Here is a 13,058-nt window from a genome sequence, read left to right on the forward strand (position 1 = left end):
GCAGGAATGTAGCAGGTGAGTTCCCAAACAAGAGGTCTTGCCCCTGACAGGAGTGGAAGGTCATTTGTGACTTTTAAAGGGGAAGTGACTTGGTTTTATCAGCATGAGGCACTTGTGGGGAGATGCAGTGGAGGACACAATTGTGTCTGGGTAGACACACGGACATCTCAGTCTTATGAAATCATAAATCTAATAGCACGAACTTTTCTTGAGATTGGTCACTGAGTTACACTTCATTTTTCTATGTAAAAAATCATAAGACAACATCACATTATAGTTTATAAGACATCATAACATAAAATAAACATATTACAAAAAGGAGTTGTTGCCTGTTAAAGTGTGGGAAACCTGCCTTGTTTTTTCTCTACCTCAGTGCTGAAAACAATAAAATACTCTTTCTTTTCTTAAATTTCTTATTTTATGTGTATGAGTGTTTTCCATGTATGTATGTATCTGTGCACGACTTGCCTGCTTGGTGCCCAGGGAAGTCAGAAGAAGGCACCAGATGCCCTAGAGCTGGAGCTGGGGACACTGTGAGCCACCATTTCTAACTTCTGAGGCAGGTCTCATCTCTTAACAAAACATCTTGACTAAATTCAACATGGCCTAAGTAAAGGAATGGATTTTACACATTCATGAGTTTGAAGACTCATCAGTAGTTAGATATCAATTTGTTTCCAAAATGGTCTATGCATCCAATGCAATATTCAATCAAACTCCCAGCAGACACTTTACCTGTGTGTGCGCGCGCGCGTGCGCGCGCGCGCGTGTGTGTGTGTGTGTGTGTGTGTGTGTGTGTGTATAAGATGACAAGCTCATTCTCAAATGTATAATCAAAGGATCCTAAATATTTATTATTATTGTTGTTGTTGTTGTTGTTATTATTATTATTAATCATTCCATCCGTTTACATCTCAAGTGATATCCCACTTCCCAGTTATCTCCTCCACCGACCCCCCATCCCATCTAAATACCTTTTTTAAATGATTTTTAAAAACAAAATTAGGGGTTGGAGAAATGGCTCAGCGTGCATGTCTGTGTCTGTGTGTATGTTACATGTGTGTGATACCTAAAGGGTACCCTGGATCTTGAGTTACAGGCAGTTGTCACTTACCTAATAGATACGGAGAACTGAATTCACACTCTCTGTGAGAGCAACAAGTACTCATCATCAAACAAAGCCATCTCGGGCTTCAGGAAGGCATTTTAATCAGTGTCACTATGCTAGGGAGATCTAGGCAATCAGGGGTTGTGGGCCGGCCTTCTTGAGGAACCAACCCGATCTCTCAGGTTATATAAACAAGGGACATCAAGGGAGGGACCAAAAACATGCATCATCACGTCAATATTGTCTGCCTGGCTGTTATCTCAGGACTGGTCAGGCAAGGGCCTTCTCATGATAACAAACTCATTGCTGTGTGGAGCTTAAGTTCAACTGGTGACAGGTGCTCCTGAAGGCGACTGCAGAGGAGGATTCAGAGCAGAAGGGATAAGTAAACTGGAAACCAAAACACCAAGCTTCGTTCTTACTCCTGTATTGTATGTTTCCTGGTGTTCCCGTCTGCATATTCATCTGCGTACCATACGCATGAGTTACAAGCAGTTTCGAGATGTGATCTGTTTGCCGATATCAAACCTGGGTCCTCTGAAAGAGCAGTTGGTGCTCCTAACCTCTAAGCCATCTGTTTCGGGTGCTGGCCGGAGTCTAAGAATGGTTCCTCTGGGCCCTCGGGCTCCTTACTCTTCCTCTGCGGTCTCCCTCCCTGTCTGCCATGACGTAGCTGACTTTCTTTTTGGTTCTTTTTTTTTTTTTTTTTTTCGGAGCTGGGGACCGAACCCAGGGCCTTGCGCCTCGTAGCTGACTTTCTTCACTTTCGTGCTGGCTCAACTCAAATGACTTAGCTTTTTTTCTTCTCGGTCTTCCTCCTCCTAGCCTTTGTCACACTATATAGGTTTTTTCTTTCTAATAAAGTTGTCCCTGAGCTCCCATTTGAGTCTGCTTTTAAATTCTCTTACTAATGAGACTAAAGAGCCCAAGAGGGGACTCTGATTTCCTGAGCACTAGTAACTCTGATGGGATTTCCCCCAAATTTTCCAGTAACAGAGATATAAAATTCATGACAGGAAGATCCTTTTCACACCACTCTAGAAATGAAAGTCAGCCTCAGACTGTGATGAGCTGTCTGCCGAAGGCATATGCAAACAGAGACAATCAGCTACCAGGAAGCAAGGCTTGACCAGGTAAAGGCTGGGGCTCTTCCTTGGCCATTGGATCCATTTAGAGAACTATAAAGCAGGTTCAGCTTCCTCCCAATGACCAAGCCCATTTGTCAGAAATTAGACTGCGGGGAAGGAGGAAGTGAAGGGGTAAAGAGTGGGTTTTGGAAGTGGGGTTGGGGCAGGAGTCAAGGCAACACTAAGAAGGATTACTGAAGAATAAGGAGTTTATTAGAAGGGTTAGCAATGCCAGGGATAAATGGATGGGGGAGGGGTGAGTGGAGGGCGGGAGAAACGGCTCAGCTACTAAGAGCACAGGTTTCCTCTTCCAGAGGACTCAGGTTCTGTTCCCAGCACATAGTGGCTTGCAGCTGACTGTAGGTCCGGTTCCAGGGCATCCAATGCCCTTTTCTGACCTTCATGGGCACCAGGCACACATATGGTACACAGACAGACAGACAGACAGATGCCTATATACATAAAATTAAAAAAATAAATAATGGTCTTTAATCTCAGGACTCGGGAGGCAGAGGTAAGATCTCTGTGTGTTTGAGGCTAGCCTGGTCTACCTGGTAAGTTCCAGACCAGTCATGGCTGTGTAAAGAAACCCTGTCTCCGGAAAAAAAAAATGCATGACTTAGAACAGAGGAAGAGGAAGCACACACAGAGGCAGGAAATGCCCTTGGCTTTTACTCTAAGGCAGGTAGTAACTGTATAACTGTGTCTCGTCTGCTTCGGCTGGGCCTGGGGCCTGACCTCACAGTCCTTCAAAATTGACTCATTTTAAAAGAATCTGAGCAAAGGAAATTTAGGACATTAAGTGTTAAGTACTCAGAACTTGAATTCTGAGAATGCAGCAGGGACTCTGTGTAATGTAAGTTTTATAAGTTAGAGGAGATTTAAAAAAAAAAAGATTTGAGTTTTACAGTGTTTGACAGAAAAGGCCAATATTTAATGTTTCTTACAATGCTAGCTCACTTCCCAGGTGAGAAATCTGGCACCAGGATCCTCTCACAGGCAGTCTCGGCCTGTAGGTATCTCTGAAAGGGGCAGAGGAAGCTGCTGCATATGCTGTGGTCTGTCTAAGCACAGCCTGTCGGGTCCAAAGGAAACTCCAGTTCCCTAGACTCCAAACACAGTCCAAATATCCCGAAATGAGCTCAACCCCGGCTGTAGGAGGATTTTTAGTGGTTAGATAAAAGCCAGTGTACCTCAGGAATTTGAAAAGCTTGTTCTTGTCTACCAAAAGGAGCCATTTCCCTGACCTCTGGCAGAAGGGATGTGTGGCCAACTGTGGCACCTATCAACATTAGCAAAGCTCATGCTGGCCTCAGTATCACAAGCTCCTGTTAAACATTTCAGAATCCATGCTAGCATCCCAGCCCTTCTCACCTCTGCCCCACTCTAAACCTCTCCCCCAGCCCCACTGCCCACCCTACCCTCCTCCACCACCACCCCTACTCGTTCTCTTTATAACCCTGCTATTCTTGCTATGCTTTCTCTATGCCGTGCCTGCTTCTCTCGTTATGGTTTTCTCTATCCCCCACTACCCTCTGTTCTCTCACAGGTAGCCCTGGCTGTGCCCAGTCTGCTGGCCATGTTCAGTCTACTTTTTTAATGTCTGCTCAGGATTCTTCCGGATGCCTCTGGTTGTTCTTGCTCTCATGTGTACAATAAAAACCTTCCCCTATCCCCGTGCGGTCAGTTTATATACAGACTCTATTGCAATACCACATTCTTACAGGTAGACACAGGATAAAGAAAATAACAGATATCATGAGAAAACACAAATTTCTGGTGAAAATAAGTAGATTAAATTTGAACAGGAACAGCACCCCTGCCATTCTACTCTGCCCCCAACTGACATTCTATGCTGCTTCTGTCCCCATCCCCTCTCCGGACCTGAGACAGGTAGTCCCTGTCTTTCGAGCTATGTGGGAGCTCCAGAAGGGAAGGTACAGAGGTTGTGGTGACTGACCAAGATGGGGGTCACAGAGGAGCTGAGTTTCGTATGTCTTAGGAAACCACTAGGAGGGCAGATGCTTCTCTCCCTGTCTGCTTCTCGGACCCCAGGTTACTTTAGAACACTTAAGATTCTTCTCAAGCCACTTGGCCACAGTGGATCACCTAGATGGAGAGGACCTGGCACGCCCACCCCACTTCAGTTTCAAAAGGATTTCTGTCAGAGGAAGGGCAACTTCCCTGAATGGTGAACAATCAGGGCTTGCCCAGGGCTAGGCCTCTTTAGAGCCCAGGCCTCTCCCAGGAAGCAGCCTTAGGTCACAGCAATCAGGGACTTCTCTGATTGCTGTGGAGATATGGGCCCTATCCTGTCTGCCATGGAGGATAAGGAGCTGGACTCTAGAATCTGGAGTCTCGATATGATCCACAGAGCCCTAACTTCCTACCTCTTCTCCCATACCGTTGCTTCTCTGTTTCTTTTTTCCTGACTTCTACTGCCCAGCACTGATTTCTATCCTAAGGACACAAACCCCTAGACCTTGCCCTAAGGACCACACACTCCAGCTAGGGAGACGGACCTGTACAATTGGTTTTTATTACTCATCCTAGCTATATCCTAAAGTCTCCACAAATAATAAATAAGCTAATACTAGACTATTGATCTCTGGGAAAACGCGAGGTTAGATTGCTGAAAGCCTCTGATTACAGCATTACTGTCAACTGATCAATACATAACTTCTATTTAAAGACACTTTGTTGACCCATTGTATTGTTGACCCATTCACATTGATTTTAGGCCTAACTGAAACTCACTTTGATATGTGTTCTTCTGTATAACGTCATCACACGCTTCTTATTGCCCACCTTTGACACTATACTTGAGGTCCATTTTTTTTTTCTTTTCTTTTTTTCGGACCTGGGGACCAAACCCAGGGCCTTGCGCTTGCTAGGCAAGTGCTCTACCACTGAGCCAAATCCCCAACCCCTTGAGGTCCATTTTAAACAGTGAAGTCACCAAGGAGGGCATGAAGATGCAAATCACACCACCGCACTAAATCGACCACACATAGGACATTTGTCAACATGACGAATCAGAAGGAAAGAAGCTGAGATAATGGCCTTTTTCTTTTCTTCTTTTTTTTTTTTTTTTTTTGTTCTTTTTTTCGGAGCTGGGGACCGAACCCAGGGCCTTGAGCTTCCTAGGCAAGCGCTCTACCACTGAGCTAAATCCCCAACCCTAAATGGCCTTCTTCTATTGTAGCTTTTTACTAAGGTCAGGTCTGTCTAGTTGCCACTCAAAAGCCAGTACTCAGAAATGCCACACTCTTTCTTATATGTGTGTATAAAGTGACGACATGGCCGCTCCAAGGTATGGCTGACAGGATGAATTTTATCGTAGATGTGGGAGACGATAGCCAGAGGCAGCTGGAAGAGTCCAGAGCAGGAACCAAACAAGGCAAGCAGAATGGACTGGGCCGTACAGGGGTGGGGTGGGAGGCAAGAGAGGAAGAGAGGAAGACAAAGAAAGAGGAAAACAGAAGATCAAGAGGGTGCAGGTCACATAAGTATGAGGAGCGGGGGTAGGAGGGGGAGGGACGGGAGAAGTTTAGGGCAGGGGACAGGTGAGAAGAGCTGAGAAGAGCCACAGGTAGCTGTGGTGCTTAGGACGACAATGGGTACCACAGGTAAATTTGTCCACAGTTCCTTTGGGACCTAATAACGCAGATCCTGACTTACAATGGTTTCTATGCATGTATAGAAATAAGGGTGAAAGAGGATCAGACTATGAAAGTAGCAAGGAAGAAGGGGTCAAGGCAGTAACTTTACTGTCAAACTGACCCAAATTAGGGTCACCCGAGAAGAGACTCAGTGTGGGATGGTTTACTTTGGGTTGACCTATGGGCATGTCTGTACAGGATTATCTTCATTCAATGAACTGATGTGGGATGACATAGCCCACTGCGGTTGGCGCCATTCCCTAGGCAGGTGATCCTGAACCTTTTAAAAGCAGAGAAATCAGACTGAGCTCAAGCAAGCAAATGAGCATCTATTGGGTCGTTTACTTTTGCTCGCTAACTGTGGATGTGATATGACTGCATGAAGCTCCTCACTCGACTCTCTCACAACAGACAGGTAACCCGGAATTATAAGCCAGTAAATCCCTTTCTTCCCTAAGTTACACTTTGTCAGGGTATTTTATCATAGCAACAAGAATGGAACCAGGAAGGAAAAGGCAACAGATGCAACATGAAAACGGAAAGGGGGCCATGGTGGAACAGAAGTGGACAAGGGGAGTTGGGGATGGGGGCAAGAATCAGCAAAATAAATTTTCAAACATTTACGCATACCAGTGTCTTTTGTGTGTGTGTGTGTGTGTGTGTGTGTGTGTGTGTGTGTGTGTGTGTGTGTGTGTGACATGTGTGTGCCTGCCTGATCCTCAGGAAAATCAGAGGAGGGAGTTGGCTCTTCCAGGACTGGATGGTTGGTTGTGAGCCACCACAAGCATGCTGACAATGCTGACAATCGAACCCCTGTTCTCCGCCTGAGCAGCAAATGCTCTCCACCACTGAGTCATCTTTCCAGCCCAACAAAACAATTTTTGCTTGAAAATATCAGAAGGAAAGTTGATACAATATGTGCTAATTTTTAAAAATGTTTTCTTCAAGCCAACACTAGAGAAATGAGAGCTTCATAGGAAAGCAGATTTATTCGCGAGTCAGAATTCTGAAAGACAGAAGGAGGTGCTGGCTAGCTTTGCAGCGACTTGACAAAAGCTAGAGTCATGGGAGAGGAGGGAGTCTCAACTGAGAAAATGCCTCCGTAAGATCAGGCTGTAGGCAGGCCTACAGAACCTTTTCTTACTTAGCTATTGATGGTGGAGGGCCCAGCCCATTCTGGGTGGTGCCGTCCCTGGCTGGCGGTCATGGGTTCTATAAAAAGGAGACTGAGCAAGGCATGGAAAACAGGCCAGTAAGCAGCACCCCTCCATGACCTCTGCATCAGCTCCTGCCTCCAGGTTCCTGCTTTCTTAGAGTTCCTGTCCTGCCTTCCTTTGATGATGAAGAGTGATGTGGAAGGGTAAACTGAATAAACTCTTTTCCCCAAGTTGCTTTTGGTCACGGTGCTTCATCACAGCACCGTCACAAGGGACTATCACCCCCACCACCCCATCTTGGAGACCAGTAATGCAAGAAAAGGCTTTGATAGAAAAGAAAGGGGAACCAGGAACAAGAGACTAAATGTTTAGTAAGATACTTGCTATTCAGGGCTTGTCTGGTTAGAACAGTGGTTCTCAACCTTCCTAATCCTATGATCCTTTAATACAGTTCCTCATGTGGTGGTGATCCCCAGCCATAAAATTATTTTGTTCCTACTTCATAACTTTAACCTTGCTACTGTTGTGAATCATAATGTAAATATCCGATACGCAGGTTATCTCATATATCTGATACGTGACCCCAAAGGGATTGAGATCTACAGGTTGAGAACGAGGGGGCTAGGACATTTCAGTTGCCCTTGGCCTTTTGGTGCTGGTTCCTGTAACTCTTTAGACCATCACATTCATTTCCTGCGTGTTAAATCGCACAGCATTTTAAATACTTTCAGGTGGTCAGGTGGTGTACAGAACTGAGGACTAAGAAGAGCTGCTAGGCGTTGCGGTGCTAACTGAAGTCCTTCCTCTAGAGTCTGCAGAGCTGAAGAAAGACCACAAAGCAGTGAACATCCCGCTCTACTTGGTGCAGCTTCTCTTCGGAAGTTAGAACTCAAAAGACATCTCAGAAAGGAATGGCCGCTGTTGCAGCTGGGATGTAATCTGGCATGTAAAAATTTTGCTGCTCACTGCCAGTTCATGAATGATCATACGTTTTGATTCTGGTCTACATAGAGAAACCCTGTCTTGAAAAAATAAAATAAAACAAAAGTATTGATTTTGGAATTGCCTTTAGTTTTTTTCAAGTAGGCAATTTCACAAAGATGCAATCTGTGAGTAGAGAAGATCATTGTCTATCTCCTCAGAGGGGTGTTATGACTTGAATGTGAAATGCATATGTTGAATATATGGGAAGCTGTGGAAACTTTCCGAAGTGTGCTTAGCTGGAGGAAGTAGGTGAATTGGGGTGTATGCCTTCGTGGAAAGGTGTGCCCAGTTCTCTCCCGCTGCTTCCTGTTCCCTAAGAGGTAATCAGTCTCCCGCACTCTTTCCCACTGCCTCTGTGTTCTGCCACATCCCAGGGCCGACATAAACAGAGGCAAACAACCATGGACCAAAAGCATGAGCTATAGAGACAATCTCATACAAGCATCACCTGTCAATTAAAAAAGCCTATGGCCAATGAGCTGAGACAGGAAATAGGAGGTGGGACATTGCCAGGAAGAGAAAGGATTCTGGGAAATAGTGAGAGTATGAAAGAGAGATTCAAGCAAGCCACAGGGAGATGGACCTAAACCAGAGGTTCCTGAACTCAGAATAGAGAGAGATTCAAGTGAGCCGCTTAGAAAGACAGGAAGGAAAAAGCAGGCCAGGACTGAGGGAGAGGTAACTAACCAAGCGGTAAACATAGAGTAGTTTGAAGGGAGTTGGGGTGGGGAAAGGAAAAACAGATTAACTATTATTTCTTTTTACAATGAGCCAAAACAAAGCCTTTCTCTCACAAGTTGTTCGTGTCGAGTATTTTGTGGCAGTGATAACAAGTCTAATAGAGGGGGGCTGGAGGAACCTCTCACCCAGGTTAAAGGAATCAGAGAAGATTCTCAAAAGGACTGCTTCCTAAGACTCAGGGAGTCCATGCAAGAAGTCCGTGACCAAAAGCTAAGATGTGTGGTGCAACAAGAACTGTTTCCCTCCTGTGTCTAGGCAATGCTTTGCTTAGCTTGTGTGTTTGCCCCAGAAATGAAGTCTTCAATTTTACCATTCCTTCTCGCTTGACTCTGCGCAATAAAGCCTTCTGCAATGGTGGACATGTTCTCTGACAACACAGACCACAGCCTCATGCATGAGAACTCAGAAGAGAAGTCTGGTGTGACTGAAGAAATAAACTCTAAGTTTTAATCTTGTTGAATGTATTTAATCATAATGAACCTAATAGCTATGGGTGATAGCAGGTATCATAGTCCACAATGTAGTTATGACTTATTAAATTTTACATATGGAAAGAGTATGGCTTTGTACATTTTTTTAAAAACCCATTCATTTTTGCAGTGGTAATGATGGAGCCCAGAAACCCAATTATATTCATTTTATGCCCTTCCCCCCTTTTTTCCTGAGTTTTCTTGTTGCATAATAGTAATTTTCTAGTTGATTCACTTGGATTCTCTTGGAATAAACATGTCTTTGACAAATGAGAGTAATTTTACCTATTCTAGTTCACGTCTATTTTATTTTCTTATCCAATCGCATTGGCCAGTGCATTTATTTACTTGTTTGTCTTTGTGGTTCTAAAGATCAAGCCCAGAGCTTTGTCTGTGCTAAGCAAGAAACCTAATGAGCTATATCACTAGGGTCTTACTGCGTAGCCCAAGATGGCCTTTACCTTATGATCTTCAAGCCCCAGCTTCCTCTGTACAGGGATTTCAAGCACGTGCATTACACCAAGCATTGTCTAATGTAATTTACATATTTATACTGTAACAGACAGTACTGATTATAACAATATTTATCCTGTTCTCACCGGTGAGTTCCCTCCTTCCCTTTCAACCCCACCTTTGGTGCTAGGAACTGAAGCCAGAGTCACATGCACTGTAGGTATCGACAGTAGCGTACCTACGTGTGATTTCTCTCTCGGCTACAGGAAAGTGATAGAAAGAAATGGTGGATGAATTTTTCTTCCTCCCATGCTTGCTTGCTCCTCTGTGCCCTCTGTGCTACCAAATAGCAGCTTTTCCCTGCCCCCTCTGTTTTTCCTTATCTCCCTCTGATCCAGGCTAACTTGCTGCCAAGCCTCCTTTCTGTTCTCTACTGCCAGCACCCGGGCGCCATGTCCAGAACTTCATTCTGGGAACATTACACAAACAGCCTCTTCATCTGAAAAACAAACAAAAAAGGGCTTCCTACTAGATTGGCAAGATGGACGACCAGGGAAAGGCACTTGCTGGGTTGGATAAAGGCAGAAGAAGAGACAACACAAAGCTGTCCTCTGACCTGCACATACACACTGTGCCTTCTCACATCACACACATGCATGCATGCTGTCCTCTGACCTGCACATACATACATCACATACATGCTCGCATGCACATCATCATCATTATCATCATTTTTAAAAATTAAATTTTCTTTCTTTTTTTTTTTTTTTTTTTTTAGTTTTCCCACTTTCTAGTCTACTGCTTCCTTGAGTCTTTTCTTGGAAATACATTGGGGGTCGAAAGGAAAGAGTCCACCAGTCCTACTGAAGTATCTGGTCAAGGCGAATGCGAAAGAGCACGAGTATTTCAGTCTGACTCAGGTGGGGACCATATATCTTCCCCATTGGCTTTCATCCACCTCACAGTTTTATCTGATTGGCTGGTCTGAAAAGAACCAGAAAGGAAGGAGGAAGGAAAAGGAATTATTAGTGCTTCACAGAGAAAGCAGTCGCTGCTCCAGGCCCTCAAATCCCCCAAATGCAAGAGGAGCCTTTGGGGGTGAAAGGGATTAAAACATTGAACATCCAAGTCTTCCAAGGTGGGGAAAATAAAAAGATTCTGACTACGTGTCCTAAACACAAGTTTTATAGTATTTAATGTTAGACTTACACTTACTATCTCTTATACCTCCCCTTCAGAGCAATCAATGTGGTCCTCCTAAACCCCTCATCTGCCACATGACTCACCTGCGCTCTTCTTAGAAGAGGTTGGGCAGCCAGCATGTGCCTCTCCTCCATCGTCAGCCTCAGCCTCCTTCTCCGTGTTGCTGTTCCAATCGTACCCGGCTCATTCCGGCTCATTTCTCTGGCCTCCGTGCTTCAGCACACTGTTCTCCCCTCTTCTCTTCACTTTTCTTCTACCTAATTTCCTTGTGTTGCTTCCGTAGTTCCTCCCTCTTCCTGGTAACATTCACGACACACATGTCCACCCAACTTAATGTCAGCTTTTCCAAACATGGGGAAGGTCCACAAAGAAAGACCGGATTCAGCTGCAGTCCGTCCTCTTAGAACAGGGCCTGGCCAAAGGAGGGCTCACTCAGCACTGTGTCCAGTGAACAGCAATCTTCCCTTGAAGTCCTGGGGCACAAACAGCTTTTAGCGTGTCTTCATCTGATTTGATGGGAGCAGGACTGTACGGCCCACATGTAGGCCAGTTGGTGATGTCGGGATATTTGTCACATATTCACAGCCATCCATATGTCCTCTCTCCTCAAGGTTTCTTTCTTTCTTTTTTTGGGGGGAGGGGGGCTTGTCAGAGTTTCTCTGCATAACCCCTAGCTGCCTTGAGCTCACTATATAGATCAGGCTGGCCTCGAACTCAGAGTGCTGGAATTAAGCACATACAAGGCAATCTTGCCTAGCAATAGTCATAATGCAATAGTCAGGGTCCAGCAGACTTTATTTTCAAATGTAAATTGCTTTCCGGACTTAAATGTTATCAATGGTATTTTGACTTCTCTCAAAATTAAATTCAAAGTCTCAAGGTCCTGAGAATTCTGGCTGGGTCTTTGACATCCCTCTGGTTTAGGCCACCCACCTTCTGGTTCCTTCCATTCTGAAGCTTTAGGTTTTCGGTCCTTCAAATACACCAAGCTTTTTGTAATTCAGGGCCTGCAGTAGCTGTTTCTTGTCCCCACACTACCTCACTCCAAGCTCTTGTGAACGAACATCTGGCTGTTTCTCCTTCCTGACTTAAATGTCAACCAGTGTTTCAGAACATTCTATTCTGATCTCCCTCGAACACATCATTCCGTTTTTCTATGTGCTTATCACCATCTAAAATTCTCTCGTTGCCGTTAGTTTTGTTTTAAGATATTTTCTTGACACAAGGTCCCCTGGCTGGCCTTGAACTAGCTGTGTAGACCAGGCTGACCTTAAACTAGCTGTGTTGAACAGGCAGGCCTTAAACTCACAGATCTAGGGGTTGGGGAATTAGCTCAGTGGTAGAGCGCTTGCCTAGCACGCTCAAGGCCCTGGGTTCGGTCCCCAGCTCCGAAAAAAAAAAAAACAAAAAAAAACAAAAAAAACCTCACAGATCTACCTGCCACTGCCTCCCAAGTGCTGGGATTAAAGGTGTGCACCACCAGGCTCAGCTGAAGACGTATTTTTATTAACCCTTATGTGTGTGTGACAATGTGAGCGAATGTCACATGTGTGTGAAGGGTCCAGAAGAGGGAAATAAACCGTGGGTGATGGGAGCAAACTTGTATCCTCTGGAAGAGCAGTAAGAGCTCTTAACTGCTAAACCATCTCTCTAGGCCTCACAGACAGTTTGTTTTATTTTACACTTAATGAATCAGCCTATTTGCTTGTTAATGTGTGTACCACGGCCCAAATGTGAAGTGAGAGGAAGTGGAGGCAGTCATGTCTCTCCACCCACCCTGTGGGTCCTGAGGTTCAAACTCAGGTCTTTATGCTTAGCAGCAAGAGGCTTTACCCGCTGAGCCATCTCGTAGGCCTTACGTTCTGAGATTTTTGTTTGTCATTTTGTTTTTTGAGACATGGTTTCTCCGTGTAGTCGCTGGCTGTCCTGAAAAATCATTCTGTATATAAGGCTGGCTTTGAACTCAGAATCTGCCTGCTTCTGCTTCCAAAGTGCTGGGATTGAAGGCAGGCAGCACCGCTGCCCAGCACATTGTGAGATTCTTTGTGTTACATCCTACCTATTCGCTGTGGGTCTCCACCCAAAATCCCAGCTTTGTGTTGTCCACGAATGTCCTTAGAGCCTAGCAGTTGCACGAAATATGACAGAATCGT

The 13,058-nt window shown here is 45.0% G+C and overlaps 1 protein-coding gene across 1 annotated transcript in view; it reads right to left on the minus strand.

The window, feature by feature from the left end:
- Cap1 (cyclase associated actin cytoskeleton regulatory protein 1) overlaps nucleotides 1–12,047 on the minus strand; it is an 80,414-nt gene extending 68,367 nt beyond the window's left edge. Inside the window, exon 1 of the mRNA XM_063288342.1 lies at nucleotides 10,989–12,047. The gene's annotated coding sequence lies outside the window, so the exon portion shown is untranslated. The remainder of the gene's footprint in view (nucleotides 1–10,988) is intronic.
- Nucleotides 12,048–13,058: the final 1,011 nt, after the last annotated feature.

This window comes from Rattus norvegicus, chromosome 5 (genome assembly GCF_036323735.1).
Source record: "Rattus norvegicus strain BN/NHsdMcwi chromosome 5, GRCr8, whole genome shotgun sequence".
Taxonomy (NCBI): Eukaryota; Metazoa; Chordata; class Mammalia; order Rodentia; family Muridae; genus Rattus; species Rattus norvegicus.